Raw genomic sequence first — 9,179 nt, forward strand, 5'->3', positions numbered from 1 at the left:
AATATACATTATTTTAGGCTGCATAGATGGAACCCACATAACTATTGACCCCCAAGGACTCCAGAAACGATTACGTTGATCGAAAAGGTCATTGTTCGATCAAAATGCAAGAAATATGTAACGAAAAAAGAAACTTTATAAATATTTTCGTGTGATACCCGGGCTCATCCCGTGATAGTTGGGTGTTCCAGAATTCAACTATATTTAACAATATTTCAGAAAAATGTGTTGGTAAGAATTCTTTAAAACCATTTGTAATATTTTTTTAATTTTTTGGACTTGTATATTCTTGGGGACTCTGCTTATCCGTGCAACCGATATGTCGTTGCCCTTTATAGAGATAATGGCCATTTAAGTAGAGCAAAAACAGTTCAACATGAAACTCAGTCAAAACAGTGATATTGTTATACACAAACGTTTGTATCTTTACTGAAAACACATAAGTACAAGACTAGCTTAGATCATCGCCACAGGATCTCATCAGTTCTCTTGTTTACTGTTTGTGGATATTCTCTACCGAAGTTATTTTTCAATAACTTCTTCAACAAAAAACTTATACCCAAACATCAATCGTCAACTCGAAGTTTAAGCATGACCACAGAAAAAACTTCAATGAGTAGTTTTTCTTTGGCAACCTCACACAATCCCAACGAAAGTGTTTGCAAAACAAGACAAACCCTCTCCACTGTTATGTGTCGTTGAATTACAACGAAGGCAACGTAATAAAATATTTGTTGGTCTGCTTTAAAGCGACAACCAAACATAAAAAACCGTGCCGGTGTTTCTCATATAGAGCTTTGGTGGCGTTTTTATTGTGATTGCTGTTGCAATTTGTTTTTTTTTTTTTCTTCAAAATAGTCTGCTCTTAATCTAATTGTTGTTGTTTTAATATTTTTCAATAATATAATTCAATTCTGCAGAAAGTTTGGCAAGAACATTTGTATGGAAGAAATTCTTCTGTTTTGTATTGGAATAAACATTAAATCATATACACAACTGAATTATAATTATGTTCCTTTACTTACTTGAGGTTACCATTTTAACCTCCCACCAAAATTTGAAGGATGCGATAACGTGATTTCATGGCATCTTTTGCATTGGTTCACACGAAGTAGTGAAATATCCGATCTTTTCATTAGCATTTGAACCAATGCAAAGGAAGTCGTGAAAGATACGATCTTTTCATCAACATTTGAACCCATTCCATCTATCCAATAGAGATGAATTTTGTGTTTTTATTTATAAAATTTTTTCTAAATATATAAGATTAATTGTCGGAGACTCTTTATGTTTTCGGAGACTCGAAATCACAACCAACGTTGTTAAAACTCTCGTCGTAATATAATGTCATTGCAAAGGGTTGGTGAAAATGACATACCAAAGCATTGGTGGAAATGACATGCCAAAGAATTGGTGAAAATTACATGTCTAAGCATTGGTGTAAATGACATGATTTGGATCCAAAAATGAATAGCATCTTTTGGGGCCCACGCTCATATAAAATTCATCGATGAAGATGCTAAAAAGATGACATGCCAGCTCACTTGCACCCATGATTGAATGACATCTTTGGCATCGAACATTTTGCTGGGCTGCAAAGCGTTCCTTAACCCCAAAATTGGAAGCAATTTTTAAGAGAAAGAATTGTTCTCTTTGGCTTTCACTATTACCACAGGCTACCAGACTAAAAAACTGGTAGAACTGATTTTTGACATTTGTTTGACAATTTTGACGTCGAAAAAACTAAAAACAAACAAGAAGAAAACAACCCGCGCTGGAAAAACTAAAAGCAACAAATTTATGTTGTGATCTGCTGGAGGGCCACTCAAGCAGTGAGGAAGACTTTTTAATAGATGATTCTGGCGATGAAGAAATTTTGCAATTGCTGCCAAAAACGAGCAGAGGTAATTTCAATTACGTTAAAATTAATCCTGATTTTTCTTCTTCCATAGTTAATCTGTGGAACAACTCGCAGCAACCATAAAAAATAGAGTCATGTTGCGGAAATGCAATATAAACGCTAATAACACTGTGCTACAGTGAAAATTTGCAGGGGTTTTAATGCATAAATTCGGTTTTGTGGGAGTCCACAGAAGTCGAAAATACCTTTGGTTTCTTTGGGTCACTTCGGTTTTTCATTTTATAACGGTAAATGTAGTGAAAAATGGTCTTTCATGGATTTTCAACTTTAAACGGACATTACTTCTTTTTTCCACAATCGATTTGCACACACTGTTGTTCATTATAAATGGGAGAGTAATGCCTTTCGAACAAGCCATTGATTTTTAAAATCGGTTAACAAATGGCTAAGTAATAGTGGTTTAAGTGTGACAAAAACGCATTAAAAAACAGTAAAATGTTTTTCCTTAGCAAGTAGGAAATTTAGTTGGCTTTCCAAAATGGGAAAACCCAACAAAATCCGTTGAAAAATGAATGCGTTATGGCATTTTTTGTGTTTCAACTTTTTGGTTTTTTTTCATATTTTCCTTTATAAAATATTGATACCTTGTGCGTAATTGTTAAGCAGGATAATCACAATTAAAATTATACATGCTAAGATACCCATCTTTTATAAAGGAAAATATGAAAAAAACCAAAAAGTTGAAACACAAAAAATGCCATAACGCATTCATTTTTCAACCGATTTCGTTGGTTTTTCCCATTTTGGAAAGCCACCTAAATTTCCTACTTGTTAACAGTAAATAATTGTACTGTTAGGTGTCGTTTACGCTGCCTAGGGCACAAGGAAAAACATTTTACTGTTTTTTAATGCGTTTTTGTCACACTTAAACCACTATTACTTAGCCATTTGTTAACCGATTTTAAAAATCTATGGCTTGTTCGAAAGGCATTACTCTCCCCTTTATAATGAAAAACAGTGTGTGCAAATCGGTTGTGGAAAAAAGAAGTAATGTCCATTTAAAGTTGAAAATCCATGAAAGACAGTTTTTCACTACATTTACCGTTATAAAATCAAAACCCGAAGTGACCCAAAGAAACCAAAGGTATTTTCGTCTTCTATGGACTCCCACAAAACCGAATTTGTGCATCAGAAATCCTGCAAAAAAATTTTGTCCACTTTTGTATCACAGTGTAATCATTTGGGTGACTTCCATCTTTCATTTTAAATTACTGGGAAGATGTAGTTGCAAAGTATACAGACCAGGGATTTAAAATGCATTTTAGAATTCCCCGTACTTTAGTTAAGAAATTTTGGGACATGTTCGCGGATAGCGAACTTCGCCCAGACAAACGGCTACCCACTGAAGTAAATTTGTCCATTTTTCTGTGGTTTGCGGGACATGAAGCCTGTAGTTTCCGAAATGTACCGGACAGGTTCACTGTTACGATTTCGACGGTAAGCCGAACTATAAGGCGTGCCACGTACTTTCTTCAGTAATCCAAGCCCTCAAGTGATAAAGTTGCCAACAGAGGAGGAAAAACAGAGCACATACGACTTTTTAAAAATTGAAATGCGGCTTTTCCGAAGTAATAGGTACATTGTTTGCTACAACCAAATGCCCATATAATATACATTATTTTAGGCTGTATAGATGGAACCCACATAACTATTGGTCCCAAGGACTCCAGAAACGATAACGTTAATCGAAAAGGTTATTGTTCGATCAAAATGCAAGGAATATGTAACGAAAAAATAAACTTTATAATTATTTTCGTTGGATATCCAGGCTCATCCCGTGATAGTTGGGTGTTCCAGAATTCAACTATTTTTACCAATATTTCAGAAAAATGTGGTGGTAAGAATAATTCTTTAAAACCATTTTAATATTTTTTATAGATGTTATTTTATATTCTTGGAACTCTGCTTATCCGTGCAGCCGATATGTCGTTACCCCTTATAGAGATAATGGTCATTTAAGTAGGCAAAAAACAGTTCAAAACGAAACTCAGCTAGGGTCGAGTGAAAATAGAGCACATATTGGTATCCTTAAGGAAATTTAAAGCTTTACTGCTGTAAATTAAGGGGAATAAAAAAACTGTGCCACATCATAAGGGCATGTTGTGTTTTATACAATCTAGCCAACGAAGAAGACTTTGAGTTTGAAACTAATGATGAAGACGAACCTGAAGATGACGTTGAATTACATCATGGAATTATATCAAGGTCTGCTTTCAGGGATTTCGCCAAAAAAATATGCACTTACATTCCAAAAAATCGTAAGGATAAAGCCTTTCATGGCCTTGTAACACATCATAAATCATTGATAAATACATGTCTCCTAGAAGCTCCTTTTTACTTTTTGTGTAGGAGTACACAGAAAGGTCGGAAACTTGGTGGTAAACTTTTTTCCGGCTTAGGCATTTAAAACTACCATTTCACCAAGTTTCTGATGTACATCAAGTTTTGAAAGACATCAAGGCGAAACTTGAACTAGATTTTTGGTTACGTAAATAAGCCACCGTGGTGCAATGGTATGCACACCCGCCTTGCACGCTAATGGTCGTATGTTCGATTCCCAGGCCAGGCAACATCAAATTTTCAACGGTGGCAAAATAACCCTCAGTGATGTTGGCGACATTTCCTGAGTATTTCAGCCTTGTAAAACTTCTCTACAAGTGGTGTCTTAGGACACGCCTTTCGGACTCAGCAATAAACAGTAGGTGTCATACCATTGAGCTAATATGAATCGGGGTGCACTCACTGATATGAGAGAAGTCTCCCTTGTCCCATCTGGGATGTTTGTGGAACAATTATATATAATAAGCCGATGGTTTGTGATGTTTTACAAGGCCATGAAAGGCTTTATCATTACGATTTTCTATCTTCTGAAAGTCATTTAATTTTTCAGGAGATTGTGCGTTTCACGAAATCGATTATTTCTATATTTTCGTGACTTTTGCACATTATTTAAACTATATTCGACTAAATATTCAAAAATAAGCAAAAGTTCCTTTTATTTCTGCTGTTTTTATAATGAAATATGACCAGTTTTCCCTTTTCTAATTTTTAATAATTTGCTATAAAATATAATATTCTTGCACACAGGTACAAGGATTCTGTTCGCAATTATTAAAATGTATACTAATATTGCAGAAAAAGTTCAATAATGACCTGTTTTTTGGCAAAATATTTAACAAAAGTTACAAAAACCGAATATTTTTGACGCATAGAAAACATGGTTAACAACGTTTTCTTTGTTATTCCCGCTTATAGGGTTGCCATGTATCCATGTTACATACATTTTTTAATTGCCACTGGACCAACATTTTTTAAGTATTTGTTTTTTTATATTGGGCATGGGCTTCTAAAATACTGAGGTGTTATTATTGGTGAAATTGAAAACCAAATATTTGTGACGCACACTGTATGTACATTATCTAAACCTAAAGTCCGGGAAACAACCAAAACAAAGTGCATTACATTGTATATAAGGTATTGGTATAAGCACTATCGAGCGATGTCAAAACATTCTGAGATTCCGCATATGTGGGGGAAGGGCATACCACATCTCTAAAAATGGTACATATTATGGTCAGATAATTAGGGACATTAGTAGTAGAATCAACATAACGTTAATTGGAACACACTTTTATACCTGAATTGTTTGTATTTAGTTAATAGTGTATACAGATGATTTCAGCACAAGTCCTTCAAAGAACCGAAGTATTACTATAATCTCTAATAATGTGCTGTTGGCCTTATTTTCCATTAATGCACCACGAATATGCAGATTTTTTTGCTCTTTAAACAAAAATTATATTTCAAGTAACCACAGACATCATTCCGAACCATACACTGCAATTACTGCTCCGTACTCGGTGTACATTTATCCTTAAATTACTTATTAACCAGTTTGGATTAGGTACTAGGGTGAAGATCCTATTTTAAGGACAAGATATGAGGCTTTTTTAAACCAAAAAATATTAGCATGCTGACATAATGTGTTAAATATTGGTCTGTTCCTTTACTTTAAATAATGGTAACAGTGGCAAAAAATGGTAAAAGTGGTGAACTGGTCTCATATAAATTGTATGCTTGTTGAAGTAAAGGAACGCTTTGCAGGTTAAAAATGGTAAGAAATGGTAACCTCAGGCAGGTAAAGGAACAGAGCTTATATTTTGCACTTATTTCAACAAGTGGAGTTTTTCGGCATCGGGGAGAATTTGTGTGTGCCATTCCAAAACTATACAATTAAACCAACTTTTTGTTTATATACACCGAATAATTTTTCCAGTAATATAAACTTCCTTTCCCTCAAAAATGAGTAATATTGATTGGTTTCGATGTGAAAATGTACTTGGTTCCATACAAAATCTAACACAAGGGTCCTTGGGCTTCCATCAATGTTGGGTGTTTTTCAGCCTTTGTAAAAAATGGATTTTCAGCCTAATGGCTCATGAAAACTGGTTAATACGCAATTTAAGGTGAAATCTACACCCAGTATGGAGTGGTAATTGCAGTGTATGGGTCGGAAGGTTGTCTGGGGTTACTAAAAATATAATTTTTGTTATTAAGAGCCAAATAAATATAATTTTTTGCTGCATTAACGGAAAATAAGGCCTTAAGCACATTATAATTGATTACACTGCTCAACAAAATTGAAAAAGTTGAATGTTTCAACCGAAGTTGGTGTTGTTTCTAACTGAAATCGGCGAGTTATTTTCAAATCCGCTCTCGGTTTTTCTCGATCAGCTCTTGTTCTTGAGATATACCTCAAAATCGGTTTTTACGAGTTTTACCCAGAATTTCGTTATTTCCGGATACAAAACAAATATTTTTTGCGGGTTTTTCGGCACTAATATATTAAAGAGATGTTGTACGTTCGATGCAAACAGTTTTTGAAATAATTATTGTGATTATATACCAAGAAAATATAGAAAACATACCACGGACCTTGTAAAAATTGTATATTTTGAGTACTTTACGCTGTGATTACTTCATCGGGGGAAGTCATAGGATCTTCATATGGCATACCGGATATGCTTAGGGTGTCTACTATATAGTGCAGTATTCAAATATTTAATATAAAGTTCATAGCGCCCATGATTCGGTCATTACCTAAAAATCGTCATGAAGACTACTAAAGAGAAATCATTTACCAGTGATATCATTACCACATAAGCCATTTACTTTTCAATGGCAGTCTTCATGATGATTTTTAGGTTATGGCCGTATCGTGTGCGCTATGAACTTTATATTATATATTTCAATACTGGACTATATAGTAGACACCCTAAGCATATCCGGTATACCATATGAAGATCCTATGACTTCACCCCATGACGTAATCACAGCGTAAAGTACTCAAAATATGCAATTTTTACAAGATCCGTCGTATGTTTTCTATATTTTCTTGATATATATTAACAATAAGTATTTCAAAAACTTTTTGTATCGAACGTACAACATCTCTTTAATATATTAGTGCCGAAAAACCCACAAAAAAATTGTTTGTATCCGGAAATAACGAAATTCTGGGTAAAACTCGTAAAAACCGATTTTGAGCTATATCTCAAGAACAAGAGCTGATGGAGAAAAACCGAGACCGGATTTGAAAATAACTCGCCGATTCCATTGAGAAACAACAACAACTTCGGTTGAAACAAATGTAGTGTTGACCAGTGTTATAGTAATACTTCGGTCCCTTAAAGGACTTGCTGTGGGGAATCTCAGAATATTTTGACATCACTCGATAGTGCTTCTAGCAATACCTTGTATAAAAAACTTATTTCACCAAAATCTTCACAATTTTTAATGAAATCAAGTAACCTAAATAACTGAATTTATTGTCCCTAATTAGAGAGTTATAGGTTTCGCCCTAAGGCGAATTTGTACGTTGTCATTTTTGACATTACATGAAGATATAAAATACAAACAAAACAAAAAATGCATAAAATTTTTGTAAGTTAAATAATATAATTGGAGGATGTGACGACAAAAGTCACTTCGTTTGTTTTTGTCCCCACTTTTTGTTGTTGTTATGGTATTTTGAATTATATGTGTTGAATTATATTGAATTGTATAATTGAATTCGTAAATAAATCTTACCAAGAAACACGTGGTTTTTCTGTAATGGGATAGGTACCCCAATGGCACGTGGTTTTTGTTAAATTATTTAAACTTATTTTTTTGGGTAATAGGTACAGGCTGTTTCCTATAAAAGGACTGGAGGAAATCGAAAGGGGATTAGTCAGTGTTCAAAGGAAGTGAAGTCAACTAGTGCACGAATTTAGTGGAGTGGAAGTAAAAAATCGCAGATAACCAGGTGAGTCAGAGTGGTGATATTCAATTTCTTGCCCAGATTCCATGAAGTGTTCGTAACTCCTGGAAGTCCTTCGCGTACTCTTGCCCAGATTCCTTGAAGTGTTCGCAACTCTTGGAACTCCTTCGCGTACTCTTGCCCAGATTCCTTGAAGTGTTCGCAACTCTTGGAACTCCTTCGCGTACTCTTGCCCAGATTCCTTGAAGTGTTCGTAACTCTTGGAACTCCTTCGCGTACTCTTGCCCAGATTCCTTGAAGTGTTCGCAACTCTTGGAACTCCCTCGCGCACTCTTGCCCAGATTCCCTGAAGTGTTCGTAACTCTTGGAAGTCCTTCGCGTACTCTTGCTCAGATTCCTTGAAGTGTCCGCAACTCTTGGGTCTTCGCGTAACCTTTCCAGATTCCATGAAGTGTTCGCAACTCTTGGAACGCCTTCGCGTATTCTTGTTCAGACTCCTTGAAGTGTCCGCAACTCTTGGGTCTTCGCGTAACCTTTCCAGATTCCATGAAGTGTTCGTAACTCTTGAAACACCCCTTCGCGTATCATTGTTCTTGAGGTATCATCAACTTCTGAGTCCTCTCTTCCGCATACACTCGTCCAGTTAGCCAATCAGTTCGGGAAACTTGTCCAGATCTCTCGCGACAACTACAGAAACCTTGTTCAGGTCTACCGTTTAGCCGACCTTTCCACTGTAACTTATCTGGAGGAGAACCCGCACGGAGGGCGAACTTATCCAGGTCACCCAACATGCCGGTATAGACGGAGAACTTATCCAGGTCTCCCACACAACCCACATTCAGAACCTACTCGGGTCTCCAATCGAGACTGGACTGCCGACGACGAGCGGAGAGGTGAACTTATCCACGTAACCCCGAACGAGCTGCCGGAACTCTACCTTTGAATATACTTGATAATTCATACTTGTGTACTCCTTAAAAGAAAAACGAAATAATA

The sequence above is a fragment of the Musca autumnalis genome, unplaced genomic scaffold (genome assembly GCF_047663935.1).
Source record: "Musca autumnalis isolate F117 unplaced genomic scaffold, ASM4766393v1 scaffold_3, whole genome shotgun sequence".
Classification (NCBI taxonomy): Eukaryota; Metazoa; Arthropoda; class Insecta; order Diptera; family Muscidae; genus Musca; species Musca autumnalis.